Source organism: Cervus elaphus, chromosome 28, assembly GCF_910594005.1.
Source record: "Cervus elaphus chromosome 28, mCerEla1.1, whole genome shotgun sequence".
In the NCBI taxonomy this organism is placed as follows: Eukaryota; Metazoa; Chordata; class Mammalia; order Artiodactyla; family Cervidae; genus Cervus; species Cervus elaphus.
Window position 1 is genome coordinate 61,111,979 of NC_057842.1, and position 17,171 is coordinate 61,129,149.

Consider the following 17,171-nt stretch of genomic DNA (forward strand, 5'->3'; position numbering starts at 1 on the left):
CAGGCATCAAACCCCAGCCCCCTGCATTGGGAGAGTGGAGTCTGAGCCCCCTGGACCACCAGGGAAGTCCCATACTTTCATAATTCAAAAAAGAAAAAAATGCAAAAAAATTAGGACCTAACAGGTGGTAAATATTAATTACTGGCACCTCTTCCTTAAGTAAAACAGCCCAGTCCCAGCTACGAACAGATAAATGAAACATTACTACAGGCAGACCTCAAAGACATTGTGGGTTTGGTTCCAGACCACTCAATAAACTGAACACTGCAATAAAGCAAGTCACAGCAGTCTTCTGGCTTCTTAGTGCACATAAAAGCTATATTTATACTACTCTGTAGTCTGTTTAGTGTGCTATAGCATTACGGCTTAAAAATACACATATGTTAATTTTAAGTATTTTATTTATTTAAAAAGTTTAAAATATTTTATTGCCAAAAAATGCTTATCATCATCTGAGTCTTCAATGAGTCATGATCTTTTTGCAATAGTAACATCAAACACCACTGACCACACATCATAATAATGAGAAAGTCTGAAATATTATAAGAATTACCAACACGTGACGCAGAGACACAAAGCGAGCAAATGCCATTGGGAAAATGGTGCCGATGGACTTGCTCAATACAGGGTTGCCACACACCTTCAATTTGTAAAAAAAAAAAAGCAGTATCGGTGAAGCACAATAAAGCAAAGAGCAATGAAACAAGATGTGCCCATATGCCTGTATAGGTGGTGTAACTACTAAGTTGTGGACCACTTTCTCTATGACTCCAGCTAGGTACTGGCATCTTTCACATGAAATTTTATTAATCCCTCAATATTCTCCATTTCTAGCTGTCAGATGCTGGATATAGTCAAATGGCACCCTCCCAGGCACAAAATAGTTTCAAGTAAATAAATACAGACAAATCTTACAAATTTAGTTTCCATTATATTGTCACACTGCTTATTTGCATCATGCCAAATGCCAGGCTGGATGAATCACAAGCTGGAATCAAGACAGCTGGGAGAAATATCAACAACTTCAGATATGCAGATGATACCACTCTCATAGCAGAAAGCGAAGAGGAACTAAAGAAACTCTTGATGAGGGTGAAAGAGGAGAGTGAAAAAGCTGCTTAAAACTCAACATTCAAAAAACTAAGATCATGGCATCTGGGTCCATCACTTCGTGGTGAATAGAAGGGGGAAAAGTGGGAGCAGGGACAGATTTTATTTTCTGGGGCTCCAAAATCACTTCGGACAGTAACTACAGTCATGAAATTAAAAGACACTTGCTCCTTGGAATGAAAGCTATGACAAACTTAGCATATTAAAAAGCAAAGGCGAAAAAGAAAAGAAAGAAAAAAAAAGGAAAAAAAAGAAAAAAAAAGAAAAAAAAAAAGCAAAGGCATCCCTTTGCTGACAAAGGTCTGTATGATCAAAATTACAGTTTTCCGCTTACTACTACATGGATGGATGGATGTGGGAGTTGGGCCATAAAGAAAGCTGAGTGCTGAAGAATTGATGACTTTCAAATTGTGGTGCTGGAGAAGACTCTTGAGAGTCTCTTGGACTGTAAGGAGATCAAACCAATTAATCCTAAAGAAAATCAACCCTGAATATTCATTGGAAGGACTGATGCTGAAGCTGAAGTTCCAACCCGTTGGCTACCTGATGTGAAGAGCTGACTCACTGGAAAAGACCCTGATGCTGGGAAAGACTGAAGGCAAAAGAGGGTGGCAGAGGATGAGATGAACTCAACCAACTCAATGGAGACGAATTTGAGCAAACTCCAGGGTATAGTGGAGGGCAGAGAAGCCTGGTGTGCAGTCCACGGGGTTCCAGAGTCAGACATAACTTAGTGACTGAACAGAACAACAGAGAGCAAATAAGTAAAAGCTGCACTTAATTTATGACTGCGTCACAGATCACATGGTGAAGACTGCTTTTTTTTTTAAAGAGGAAAATTTTCATACTTGCCTATTGCCAGCAGCTGGAAGTAAATTATTACAAGAACATTCATGAACCCAATGAGACATGCATATTCTTGTTCTTGGCTAATCTTCCTCTGTTCCATCTTTCTCAAATGTGCAATTATCTAGGGAGTTGGATGACTCTGAATAAACAAAATAAAATACACTTCATTCCCTAATAAATGTATGAAACTAAATGGTTTAATCCTATTTCTATTTACTCAAGAATTATGACAAAATTGTTTCCTGTAGGAAGGTCTCACCCACACCTTACACTACAAAGACATAACACTTTATATATAGCTGTTTAGAGTCAGAAATTAATCATATGAAGCAGTTACACTGAACTGACCAGTTAAAAGACTAGCATATTAGTATAAAAGATGGCTACTTATCCATCAAAGAGCTCTGTTCCCCTTTTAAGGTAAATCACTATTGCTCAGAAGCAGCTGTCCACCCAGGCACATATTATTTCCCAGCCTCCATAAACTGAGGTGAGGATTTGAGCCGGTTCTGGCCAATGGAATGTGAGTAGAAGTAATGTTTTTACTTGCTGGTGGAGGGAGTTATTCTGGTATGCCTTTCCCACCCTCTCTTCACCCCTGTAGTGACACTGGAAATCACTTTGTTCAGGACGGTATAACAAGACGGAAGGACCCTTTATCTGCGAATCAGTTGAAGAAGATCTAACCAGGAGAGCTGCCTAACCAGGAATAACCTATTTGGACTTCGGGTGAGATGGAAGTCAACTTTTACTGGCTTAAGTCACTGAGATTTGGAAACATTTGTTACAGCAGTTAGCCTACTCTAACAGAATATACTTGAGTTGAGTAAATGAGTCAAGTCACGATCTATTGAAGGATTTCTAAGATGAATGCAAAGATTAGAGAATCACATGTATAAGAAAAATTGCAAGTTACAGTTTTTCCCATTTGTGCAATCCATTTATATGAGAACCAGTCTGAATGACTGGGGAGTTCTATTTATTAAACAAATTCTGATACCTAACATCTTTTATAACAATACACCATTGCAATAGCTCACCTAAACCACTGGATACTCCACAAGGTAGAATGTACTGTATGATACGTTTATAATACATTTGTAACACAAAGTGTAAACCAGAAAACAATCTGAAAATTAAATTTGCATGCCCCGGGGCAGAATCTACTGAACCTCAGTCATTCAGAACCACTTCCTGAGTTTTCCATAGCTGTGTACCTCAAGCATTATTTTCTTCCTATTTTTCCAGCATCACTGACTCAATGGACATGAGTTCGAGCAAATTCTGGGAGACAGTGAAGGACAGCGAAGCCTGCTGCTGCTGCTGCTGCTAAGTCACTTCAGTCGTGTCCGACTCTGTGTGAACCCATAGACAGCAGCCCACCAGGCTCCTCTGGTGCGCTGCAATTCATGAGGTCACAAAGAGTCGGCCATGACTTAGCAGCTGAACAATAACAATTTCTCCAAAGAGTCTGAGTCCCACTCAGCCCCACTCAGTTACACCCCTGCCCACTGGAGACTTGAAGATGGTTTACTCTGGGGCCACTTGAGGATCCTGGAGTTTGTAGGACACAGGAGAGAATGGCTGGAGGCTCTGAGGGAAAAGAACTGTTTAGGCTTCTCCCAGGTTTGAACAGAAAGCAAGCCTCTGGAGCCTGGTAAGGGGAAAGATACACCAGGAAACCAAAAGGGGCTAAGACACCCAAGTGAAAAGCTTGTTATGGGGTGGGAAGAGCTCCATAAGTTACATTTAAATTATACTTTCTTGTCGTGCTTACTATTTGGGGGTTAGGGAATCATTTGAGAATATAACTAAAGTTATGGAATGTTTCCCCTTTCATATATACAAATGAGCATTAACTACTCACACCTAAATTCTGGAAGCTGTTAGAGCCTTTGCGGTCCATCAGTCCTGAACCTCAGGTTAAGAATCCCTAGTTTGTTGTTGTTTAGTCTCTAAGTCATGTACAACTCTTTGCGACCCTATGGACTCTTAGCCGCCAGGCCCCTCTGTCCATGGAATTCTCCAGGCAAGAATACTGGAATGAGTTGCCATTTCCTTCTCCAGGGAATCTTCCCGACCCGGGGATTGAACCCAGGTCTCCTGTATTGACAAGTAGATACTTTACAGCTGAGCCATCAGGGAAGCCCAGGGATCCCTATTACAGTGGGAGATTTAAAAGCTTCTCCTCAGGTTGATACAGCAATCTACTAATAAATAATGCAGACTCTTCCCTATGCAAGAGAGAACACAGCTATTCCTTCATCTCTTCTCCTATGACTGGGGATAAGGAGGAGGAAGGAAAGAGAGGTGATGTCACTCCCCGGCTTTCCTGGCCATCCTGCACCGTCCCTAACCTCGATGCCTTGGTGCGGTACAGCAGTGGGGCACCATCAATGGGATATTTGTTTCTTTTTTTCTTTTTTAAACTTTATTTTGAGAGAATTCTCTGGTGGTCCAAGGTTAGGACTCTGTGTTTCCACGGCAGCAGGCACCGGTTTGGTCCCTGGTCAGGGAACTAAGATCCCGCATGCTGCGTGGCATAGCCAAAAAAAAAGAAAATAGAAGAGTAACCTTATTTTGAAATAATATTATTTTCTCACATAAGTTGCAAAAAAAAATAGCACATGAACGTCAAAGACATGACGGTAAGTAAAATAAGCCACACACAAAAGAAAAAACACTGTATGTTTCCACTTATATAATGCATCTAGAGGAGTCAAATTGACAGAGAAAGAAAGTAGAACAGTGGTTACCAGGTGTCTGGGGAGATGAGATTGGGGGGTTATTGTTAAGTGGGGACCCAGTTTCAATTCAGGATGATGCAAGTCTCTGGAGACTGACAGTGGTGATGGTTACCCAATAATGAGAATGAAACCGACGCCGCTGAACTGCATATTGAAAATACTATTGAAATGGTGAGTTTTATGTCAGGTACATCACAATAAAAAACAGCACAGAGAGTGCCCATGCACCCTATCTCCCAACAGTAATGACTTACATAGTGAAGCCGCTCGGTCGTGTCTGACTCTTGGCGACTCTGTGGACTGTGAGCCTGCCAAACTCCATCCATGGGATTTTCCAGGCAAGAATACTAGAGTGGGTTGCCATTTCCTTCTGCAACTGTCTTATATAACCAGAGTACAATGATCTAAACAAGGAAATGGGCATTGGTATAATACTATTAACTATAGAACTTACTTGGATTTCACTTTTTCCATGAGCTCAGGGTATATGTGTGTGTGTAGTTCTATGAATTTTATCACATTCACAGATTCATGTAACTATCATCATAGTCAGAGTACAAAACTGTATCAAACCTCCACTTTACAGATTAGGAACCTGAGGCAGTTTGACAGTTAAGTAAACTGTCAAAAATTTTACAACCAAAAAAAAAATTTTTTTACAACCAATAGGTGCCAGAACTAGGCATCTTACCCAGTAAGATCAGCTCTGAAGCGCATGCCTCTTAATAAAAGGTTAACCAAAACTGTAAATATAGGGCATAACTAGGATACTCAAATGCATCCATATATGTGTATTCAAGAAGTCTGCTCTGTGGTACTTGAATATTTTAGACTATATATGGCATAATACAAAATAGTACACAATGAATTTTAGCATTCTACCTAAACTGGGTCAAATCCAGAATTTCATACTGGGATTTACCATTCACTTGGTATTTTCTAGCTAAAAAGTAACTTTAGAGACTGGCATGAGATATGTTATCCTGACAAAGAAAGAAAAAATTTAGCCTTTTGAAAAATCTGAACTGAAATTTTCCAAGTCAAATTGTTCATGATTTGGTTTATTTTTATCCTCAATAATAAATTCAAATCACTACCATTTAACCATGATAAAATAGGCCCATCTCATGTGATTACATTTTTACCTCCTATTAAGCAAATATTTTAGTTACTAGAATATCTAAATAGTTCCACTATGGGAACAAAGTTTTTTTTTTTTAATACATATGATTAACGCTGAATGTTCTTGTGTGATTTTACAGCTTTTTATTAATACTTGATATATTTATTTTTATGATCATAAACTGAGTATATGTTCACTTTAAGAAGTCTAAAATTTCTATAAAGATGCAAAGAGGGGAGAAACCCAATACTTCCCAAATTTGTCACCTGGAGGCAATTTCCTTGTATATCAGATTTCTGTGGGACTTGCCCAGAGTTAGAATAAAATGCTGAACTGAAAACTCTAACTTACAGAAATAAGAGTATAAATTTTCTGACCTTGGAATCAGGTTTTAAAATAGAATGGTATTTTGGATTTATGTTCCCGAGTGTGAATACATGCATCAACAGTCTGAAAGGACTTAACACAGTAAGTGAATGAAGCTCATAATAAAAGGAGGTCATCAGGTTATGGCACGTTAACAACCTCATTACTTCTCTCTGGTCCACAGATCATCAGGTTGACTCAACGGCATCCACCTTCAGAAGTGTGGAAGAAAAAGAGTGTTGATTTTACCCTGTGAATATGAATAATTTCACAGAACCACACATTTTTTAAAGCAATGCTTTGGTCTAGTCCCCTCAGTGCAGAGAAAACCGAGGCTCTCAGAAACTGTCCTGAGCTCCACAGTGAGTGGGCAGCCTGGACCACGCCGTGTTTCCTGATGACCTTCCGTCCTCCCCAAGGCCCCACCCAACTCGACAAGATGATGGAGAGCAGGATTCCTAGAGCTGATGTGGAAAACGGAGAACTAAGTTCTGTTTTCACCTCTTATCTACTTAATATCTGTAAGGAAAACTGACCTTATTCTTTTGTATTTATTCCTTTTAGAAACATTACTCAAAGCATATATCCTTTACCAAAAATCAACTACAACAAAAAAAACCTTGCTGATTCTTCTTTAGTTATTAATATTAGTTTACTTTGGACTACTTTTCCATTTTTGGTTGCTAATTGCTGGTATCTCCATTAAATTCAATTTTTTAAAAAGAATGTTTTTTACTATCATGGACAGAAATATTTCCCATAATCTCTATTCCTGAACTGAAAACAACAAATCACTGATGAAGAAATTAAGTCCATTTAGCTATCAATAAACTCCCAAATTTAAATTAAATCTTTTCATCCTTACATACCCTTTTCCTAATTGTATATGAAGATATTAAGATTTCCCAGATGGTCAACAGTCACAAGAAAAAATGCTAAACATTGCTAATCATCAGGGAAATGCAAATCAAAACCACAATGAGATATCATCTCATGCCTGTCAGAATGGTGATCATCAAAAAGAACACAAATAACAAATGTTGGCAAGGATGTGGAGGAAAGGGAACCCTTGTACACTGTTGGTAGGAATATAAATTGGTACAGTCACTATGGAAAACAGTATGGAGGTTTCCCAAAAAGCTAACAATAGAACTACGATGTGACTCGGCAATTCTACTCCTGGGTATTTACCTGAAAGACACAAAAAAAACTAATTCAAAAAGACACATGTACCCCAATGCTCATAACAGCCTTATTTACAACTGCTGCCAAGATACAGAAGCAACCTAAGTGTCCATCAACAGATGAATGGACAAAGACAATGCGCAACACACACACACACACACACACACACGTACACACACATACACACACGTACACACACAGATACACACATACACACACACACATATACACACATACATACACATACACACACGTACACACACATATACACACGTACACACATACATGCGCAAACACACATGCATACACATATACACACATACACACACATACACACATGCATACACACATACACATACACATATACACAGACACACACATACACATGTATACACACACACAACACACACATATACACATACACACATATACACACATACACACATATACACACACATACACACGCACATATACACACACACACACACATAACGGGATATTACTTGGTCGTAAAAAAGATGGGATTTTGCCATTTGCAGCAACAGGGATGAACATGGAGGGCGTTCTGCTAAGTGAAATAAGTCAGGCAGGGAAAGACAAACACTGTATGATAATCACGTAGATGTGGGATCTAAAAAATACAGCAAACTAGTGACGAAAAGAAACAAAAGAGAAGCAGACTCCCAGACGCAGAGAACAACCAGTGGTCACCAGTGGGGACAGGCGAGTGGGGGAGGGAGGGGCCGGATGGGGGTGGGGACTCAGAGGTACAAACCAGGAGGTAAAACAGAAGCAACAAGAATGCACTGTGCAACATGGGGAAAACAGCCAACATAACCATATAGTGATTATCAGAACTGTCCTGGATTGAGCTTCCCTGGTAGCTCAGTCAGTAAAGAATCTGTCTGCAGTACAGGAGACCCGGGTTGATCCCTGAGTCGGGAAGATCCCCTGGAGAAGGAAATGGCAACCCACTCCAGTACTCTTGCCTGGAGAATCCCATGGACAGAGGAGCCTGGTGGGCTACAGTCCATGGGGTTGCAAGACTTAGACATGACTTAGCAACTACATCACCATCACCATGAATGGATAACAACCTTTTAAAAAAAGTAAAGCATTTCATAAAGCACTTTGTGGCTAATATCAGATTCTAATAGTTAAATTGATGTTCAAGCTTTCTGACTCTCAATTTTATTTTTAATTTTTTTTAATAATTTGATTTATTCTTGGTTGTGAAGGTCTTCGTTCCACCTGTTGCCTTCTCTAGTTGTGGCACATGAGCTTAGCTGCTCCTTGGCTCAGTTTGCTTTTAAGTAAGAGTTGCAGACAAAAGGAAGAAAGCAATTCATTCTAATCCACATTTCAACATCTACAACGCAGTTTTCTACTTTATACCCTAAAACCATAAGACACTGAGTATTATCTATAAAAATCATGAATCACTATGTGGTATACCTGAAACTAATATAACATTGTTAAGTCAGCCATAAACATTTTTTTTAAAAAAGATGTTCAGTATTAAATATAATCCACCTAACCAAGGCAAGATATGAAATTGTTATTTCTTTAAAAAGGGAGCAATACGTTAAAGAGAAATAATGCTGATAATCTATAGATAGGCATGAAATGGAAAAACAGAATAATCAGTTCAGAAGAATCAAATAGCTTCCCACACTCACAAATATACCCAAATTTTATAGAGGGGGAAAAAACCCTCAACATGATAAACCAAAACAAACAGAAAAAAAATTTTAAGGTCAACTTGGAAGTATCACCTACGCTTCTGCACAGGCTTCCCAATGATAAATGACTGAAGAACGCAACAATAATAATCTACAACTATGCTAAGGAAACATCACTATGATGAATGTATTTTTGAGCGTATTCTTCAAAGTTGTTAAAATATCACTCGGTCCTAGCTTAGACTTGGGATCTGGACAAAGGAAGAAGGTTCTGTTTCTTAAAAGGAACTATGACAGCCATCATTATCCAAGTCAGCCTTTCCTTGGAAGACTAACAAATATCTCTTACTGATAGGCATTATCATGGGATGCTCTGCAATTTAATAAAAACCATATCATCTGGGCTTCCGCAGTGGCTCAGTGGTAAAGAATCCGCCAATGCAGGAGACACGGGTTCGAATCTGTAATCCAGGAAGATCCCACCTGCCACAGAGCAACCAATCCGGTGTGCCAGAACTATCGAACCTGTGCTCTAGAGCCCGGGAGCCGCAATACGGGGCCCACATGCTGTAACTAACCACTGAAGCCGAGAGCCCGGGAGCCCGAGCTCAGAAACAGGAAAAGCCGCTGCAGCAGGAAGCTGTGCCCGCGACCAGAGTACCCAGCTTGCCACAAGAAAAACCCCGTGAGCGGCAATGAAGACCGAGCACAGCCAAGAATAAGCAAATACAATGAAAATATACACGTGTCATCTGGAAAGACTATCTGCCTCTCTGTGCTAAAAGTATACGCGGAAATTAAATCCTGCTTGAAACATTTCCCAGCCTATCACCTATGTTCAAACTTCCCAAGACATAAGACAAGCATACCCCCTTTAGAAGTGCACTGATACAGGCTCCGTCCAAACCAGGGCTCATGCTGGTCACTGAAAATGAGTATTCCAGAGACGGTCTAAATAAAATCAAAGATCGTCACAATAGTAAACCAGAGCTTTCTGTTCGAAAAAACAATAAATCATCCTACAATGTAAACTAGTTACTTCATAGCTTATTTGCTAACAGGGATTTCGAGCACCCACTCTTCTTTAATATGGGCAACGACATATACCCATCACTGGACATTGATTTGGTACTCTTTACAATAACAACCAGGCTTCCCAGGTGGCGCTAGTGATAAAGAACTCTCCTTCCAGAGCAGGAGACGTAAGAGACGCCGGTTCGAGCCCTGGATCGGGAAGATCCCCTGGAGGAGGACATGGTAACCCACTCCAGTATTCTTGCATGGAGAATCCCAAGGACAGAGGAGCCTCGTGGTCTACAATCCATAGTGTCGCAAGAGTCAGACACTCCTGAAGCAACTTAGCACTCACATACATAATAACAACCATTAAAACAGTTATTATTTCTCAAGACTCCATTGTATTCCAGGTCTTTAAAAGGTGGCTTTATGTATATTATCTAGTTTAATTCTCTTAAAGAGTCTTATGAGGAAGCCTCTAGCCAACTCTCTTTCATATAGGAGAAAACCAAGATGTAGCCCACTGCACACAGAAGCCTTAGTGTGTGCTAGGTCACTCTTCCGGTTCTCCAGGCAGGAATACTGGATTAGGTCACCATGCCCTCCTCCAGGGGATCTTCCTGACCCAGGGATCGAACCCAAGTCTGTCGGCATCTCCCACAGTGCAGGCAGATTCTTCACCCACTGAGCCACTTGGGAAACCCACACAGAAACTTAACCTGGGGCTTTTTCAGGCTGACACCTTCCTTAGTTAACTGGTCTCTCCTGGGAAGTGGGTTTTATCTTAGACCAACAATTCCTCAACTGTTCACCAAGGCACTGGGAGTGCTGAAGCAAATTCACAGGGACAACTCAGGATTTCTGAAAATTTCAAGGGAAACACAGTGTACTCAACACGCTGGACGTTGAACCTACAGGCTGGTGGAGTTCACAGTTTCCAAATCAGATCCTATCACATTCCTACCAATGACATTGTATCTCTGCAAAGCGTGGGTTTTCAGAAGTTGCTGTGATAAAAAGCGAGTGCTGCAGAAAAATTAATGTGGGACAGGAAATGAGACTGGGATCCAATCAGATCCCAAGTGTGTATGTGTGTGTGTGTGTGTGTGCGCGCGCGTGGGCGTGGGCGCGCACACACACACACACCCCATTTGAAAGTGTGGTTATTTAAGAATGATATAAATTTTTTTCTCTTAGTCTACTGTGTCATTTTTCTTCAAACAGCTTCTATGTTGTTAGGATATAAATACTTATTATGTTATTTCAACCTAACTACTTACTAGCTGCCAAAAACTAGGGGCACTGTGAAAAAAATTACTGAGATCCAAAGGGCACCATGAACTAAGTTTAGGAACCTCTGATTAACCAAGAAGTGACTGAATGTGTGCGATCCATGGAGGAGAGCTGTGAGTCAACCCAAAGAAATAACTTAAAAGTCCCGAACACAAACATCGCAACCAGAAAAAGAAGAATTTAGGTTAAAACCGTTTTTAAAGGTCACTCTCAGTTAGCTTAATCCTTCAAATCCCAATACAATGTCCTCTGGATAATTGGTATTTTTTTTAAAGACTTCTAAAACACATGCGTGCAAATTACTGTTTTTCCAATTCTTAGAGACTCAAGCAAAGCTTTCAAAATTATAGCCTCCAAGCTATGTTTGAAGAGACTGGGCCTCCCCCATACAGACAGAACACACCCGCCGAGCCTTGCCAAGGAAACCAGGGGCAAAGCGTGACGGAGAGACTGCTCACCCCAGCACTTTGATACTTTCAGCTTTTTTGTGGTTTGCATCTTACTCTCAATATCCTTTTCAGTTCTACAGGCTCCAGGTTACTGTGAAAATGGTTATTTAAAAACTTGCCTTCCACAGAGTTTCTCATATCAGATATTAAGTATGCAAAGCAATGCAGAAATAAACACAAAAGCCAGACTAGTGGTTCCTCTGGGAGATAAAAGAGAAGTGGCCTGCCATGGGGAGGAGTGCTCTGGGCTGCAAGTTTGTAAGGATGCTCTGGCTTTTCAGCTGGGTGATGGGTACCTGGGTGTGTCTTCTGTTCTTATTTTTTAATTTGTTCTTCTCCGTTTGTTGCTTTCTGAACCTATGCTATAGTTTGCAGAGGCAGCCCCAGAATTTCAGCACATGCGTGCCCTGGGAGCTGGATGTGTGCCTTATCTCTAAGCAGAGTTGTCTCTAAGCAAACTGTCCGCTTTTACTTGGATTATGTACTTATCTGGAGGGGCTCTGGAGAGGCTGATGGGTCTGAGTGAGATGCGAAGGTTAATTTTTGGTGCCACCACCGAACCAGGAGTTAACAAATTGGCATTTTGTTATCACCTTTGGTTTATATCTCCCAATGTGTCATCAGTCGTTTTCCTGGGTTCTTATTCCTTTCCACCCTTCTTCCTCTCTCCCCTCCTCATTTATGACCTAGAGTGCAGAAAACTCTTCTAATTAGGATCTTTAATTTTTTAAAAAATTCTTCATTTACAATATATTAAGCAGCTGCTAAGGATGATGGAAGATAAACACGTGCAGTCGGCAGGTAGGACACCAGGAGAACCAAGGTTGCTATTGCTATTTTAAGGATGGGACCCCCTCCCCCCAGAGACCATCAGTACTCTGTGGGACCACCATGGACCCAGGAGTATTTGTATTCATTGCCCAAGTTCTTCCCATTAACATTGGCCTAGTAGATGTTACCTAAACGTGAAATGACTATCTTCATCCACAGGCTCACAGAAAGGATGCCCAACGTTCAAGAGCTCTATGCCAAGCTTTCCACTTACATTCAATTTCTACAACAGTACCACCAGGTTATGTACAATACACCCAGTTTGCCTGTAGCTTAAAAAAGTGAATTTTCCAAAGTCACACACCTGACAAGACGCATCCAGACTCAGTCTTATAACCCCAAAGGGAACGTCTTCCACCACCACTTACACCATCTCACCACGCTTTAGGGAAAACATGCTTGACCCGCTTTAGGAAACTGAAGCTCCTCTCTGGTGACAAGGAATAGACGCCAACTCCCCTCCCCCTCCTCAAATCCACCGGAAGCACCCCACTGAAATTTCCAAGGCAAGTGTCGGTGAACTGATGTCTCAATTCAGACCAAACAACGTGCTCGCTTCCTCGCGCTCTGGGACATGCCACTTGCTAACTCTTTACAGAGCTTAATTCCAGCCAGAACGGGGCTCCCCGGGGCAGAACAGCCCCCACGGACCGGCCCTGCGCCCCTCTGCGGTCCTTGAAGGGCTGAGGGAAGGGACCCGGCTGCAGGCGGGTCCCAGCCCAGTCCGGTCATTCCGAAGCCGGCCGCAGGCCCGGGGACGGCGGGGGCCGCTGGCGACCAGAGGAGACCCTCCGTGGACGCCCCAAGACTGCCGGGTCTCCGCGCCCGGAACACCTGGGGACCCCTGTTCCCCTCACACACACCCCCGACCACCACCACCACTTTCTACAAACTCTTTCAGCTCACTGGAGCAAGAGGAAGGGGGCGTGCAAAGGCGAGAAAGTTCTCTGCCCCCTCCCCCAAGTTCTCTCTTCTAGGGAAGCAATTGAAGGAAAGCGACAAGGGAGGTACCCGGGGGAGGACCCCCCCCCCACCTCCGGCGACGGCTTCCCCGGAGGCCGCAGGAAAGGCGGCATCGCGCTGGGTCGGGGACTCTTCCCCAAACAGACCGCGATCCGGGGGAGCCCCCACCCGCGACATCGTCCTCCGGGATCAGAGCCCCCCGCCCCCCACGCACCGGGAGGAGGGGCGCCGGCCCTCGGAGAAGGAGAGGTCTGGGAAGCACCCGGCGAGGTCACCCAGTACCTTTCTCTCCGCGCCGCAGGGTCCGGTGCTGGCCACAGCGGGGGAGGCGAGGGGACTCGGTGGGCACGGGTTCTCGCTGGCTCCGGCGGCCCCTGGGCCTCGGCGCCGCCCAGCGCCGCCGCCTCCTGCCGCCGCTCGCCGGGCTGCGCTCGCCGCTCCGCAGGTTACCTGTGGCCGAGCCGCCTCGCCCGCCGCCCGCTCGGCCCTCCGCCCCGCCCGCCCGCGCGCGCTCGGAGGCTGGGGCCGCAGCGCCCCGCAGCGGCCGGTCCGGGCGCGGCGGCGGCCCGGGGCGAGGCGGGGCCCCGCAGCCCTCCCGCGGGCCTCGCGCTGCAGCCAGCTCCCTGCCCCGCCGCCGCGCCTTCGGCGCCTGCCGAGAGGCCTCCTTATCAGGAGGGAGAGCAGCCAGGGCATGCAATTGGGGGCGGTTTTCCGAGCAGAGGTTGCCGGGTTTGTTAGGAGGGAGAGGGGAATTCAAGAGGAGAAACCATCCTTCAACCTGTGGCCAAGGGTGTATTTCAATGTATTCGTGGTTCACTTAGCTGAGATGTCTCAACGGAAGCTAGACAACAATGATGAAAGATCCAGATTCATTAGAAAGCTGAGGAGAAGAAAGGAAGCCTTTATTCCAAACAGCTTGTCGGTTAGTAGCTCATAGGAAGCATGTCTTAATGAAATAGGAAGCATTGAACGGTCCAGCCTGCTATATTCAAATCACGCTTTACACACTATTAACTCGGTCTGTTTTTGTTTATTTTTCAGTTACTTCTTCCGTGTCTAGAAGAGTTCCCTGAACACAGCGACCGCTTAATAAATTATTGTTCAATGAATGTATGAATGAGTAGGAAGGATCTCATTCAACCTTTTGAAGAAGCGTGACAGGTATCTACTCTCTGAACACAGCGAGGTGGAGAGGGAGGTGAAACCCCAGAATAGAGTTTCCGGCTTACCTGAGCTTAATTTTAACCGGATTTTTTTTTTTTTAATTCCCTCTGAAATAGACCTGGGGAAAAGACACGTGATGATCTTCTACGTTTTCTTCAGCTATATGTCTCCCTCTCTCCTTCAGGGAACATCAATCAGAATGAATCCAAACAGTTCTATGCACACCAGGGAAGAGAGTAAGTGCCTGATTTTCTTCCACTACTTCCGAACTTCCCCAATCCCAAAGTCATAACTAAAATTTTACTGGGCAGGATGTGAAACCTCTCTTCTGAGTGTCCTTTGGCCTTCTTCAGATTTGTCCCCATCCCTGTCCTTCCCCATCACGAGCTATTAGAAGAATATATTTCTTTTCCTTGCCCGTCAGCTCTGAATTTCTCTCCAGGTAGGTCATCAGTGAGGGCTAGGTGATCCCCCAAGGTCAAAGTACCCATTATCTTTCAGTGTGACTGTTTCTTTCTTACACTTTTCCATATTAAAAGCTTTTCCAAGCTAGTCCATTGAATAAACATCCAGAGATACAGCCTGCTCCATTCCTCCAGGAGGCTTTTATGAGATCACTAGAGTGGAGATGAGATGGAGTTTGAAGTTGCATTCGTGGGCAGTCAGAGCGATCACACATTAATCCTGCTGAAAGGAACAGAAGCCAGTCTGTAAGACATCCGACTGCTCCTGGGAGCTGACTGGTCTGCAGTTCTTCCCAGACCTTAATTAATGAGAATTCCTGGCAGAGGGGCCTCATGAGAGCCAAAGCAGACAGTAGTGGGTGAGCTGTTTGGAGATCATGCTTGCTTGTTTCCAAGTGGACACAGAGTCTTTGGGCATCTCATGAAAGGAGAGTCCTAAAGCTCCCTGTGTGTGAGGAAGGCTGGCAGCCTGCAAGTCCATTCTGCCCCTCTGTCCAGCCAACCTCACACATCCACCTCACTACCTTCTCCTCCCACTTCATGAAGAAAAGTTTGGCTCTACCAATGATAGCTTTCACTACTTTGTTAGGATATTGTTGTTGTTCAGTTGCTAAATCGTGTCCCATTCTTTGCAACCTCATGGACTGCTACACGCCAGGCTTCCCTGTTCTCTACTATCTCCTGGAGTTTGCTGTAGTTCCAATCTATTGAGTCAGTGATGCCATCTAACCACCTAATTGGATCCTATTTCCAGCAACGTTTCTTTAACGAGCTGACTGCACTAGCTTTTTTTTGCATCACTAGCTTCAGTTGGTCCTTCAGGCCAGCATTCTGCTTTCCATTCCTCAAACTGCCCTTGCTAAGGCTTCCCACTCAAGAAAATTCATAAATGCCCCTTCTACGATCATACCCTCCTTGTCTTCCAAAGGAAACAGCCATCCATAATTCTGTTAATAATTCTCTTACCACAAATATATGTAGCCCTCAATACTATGCTGTTCAGTTTTGCCTGTTTTTGAACTTTTTCCTAAGTGGAATCATTCTTCACCATTCCGGTTCAGCTTGCTTGATTTTTCACTTAGCATTCTGTTTCTGAGATTCAACTATTCAGTTTCTCTATTATGTGGTATTTCATTGAGAGAATATATCATAGTTTATTTGCCCAGGTTACTTTCAGACAGTGTGTTGGACATTGTCCCAGTTTTTGCTTCTGCACACGGTGTTGCTATGAACATTCCTAAATATTTCTTCTGAGGTATGCGTGCAAGAGTTTTTAAGATACATATTTGGAAGTGGAATTGTTGGGTCTTAAGGTACGAGCATGTTCAAATTTACACACTAGATAATGCCAATGGTGTTCTAAGTCGGTTGTACCAATTTGAATTCCTGCAGTGATGTTTGAAAGTCCCCTGGCTCTACTTCTCTGCCAGTGCTTGTTTTTCCTGTGGGTATGAAATGATTTCTTACTGTGATTTGTATTTCAAATACAAATTTGTAAATCAAATGCTGTGATCTGCATTTCTCCAATTATAGGTATAATTGTTCATCTTTAATGTTTGCTAACTATTCTTGTTTTCTCTTTTGTTAATTTCTCATGTCTTTGGCCCTAATTTATGGGTTTTTAGAAATCCTTCTTGGCTCCAAGGATATAAAAACATTGTCCCATGTTTTCTTCTGAAAGTTGTAAAGTTTTGCCTTTCACATTCCATCTGAAATTCAATTTCTCCTCTCATCCGCAGTGCCAGAGCTATCTTAGAATGGTTTCCAAATATCTATGGGTCAGTTTTAGGTGCTCTGTTTTGTCCCATTTTCCTATCCCTGTGCTGGTGACATACATCCTGAAAACTCTGTGTGTTTTTTAAATTGGAATATAATTGCTTTACAGTATTGTGTTGCTTTCTGCTGTACAATGGAGTGACTCAGCTGTG

At 42.9% G+C, this 17,171-nt stretch overlaps 1 protein-coding gene across 5 annotated transcripts in view; it reads right to left on the minus strand.

Moving 5' to 3' along the window:
- ANKRD6 (ankyrin repeat domain 6) overlaps positions 1-14,105 on the minus strand; it is a 175,976-nt gene extending 161,871 nt beyond the window's left edge. For 3 of the 5 annotated variants that reach the window (XM_043890276.1, XM_043890277.1, XM_043890274.1), the window contains exon 1: positions 13,898-14,102. The gene's annotated coding sequence lies outside the window, so the exon portion shown is untranslated. Of the gene's footprint in view, positions 1-13,829 lie in introns of all 5 variants that reach the window. The other 2 variants (XM_043890271.1, XM_043890272.1) reach the window with 2 other exon arrangements.
- Between the last annotated feature and the right edge of the window lie 3,066 nt (positions 14,106-17,171).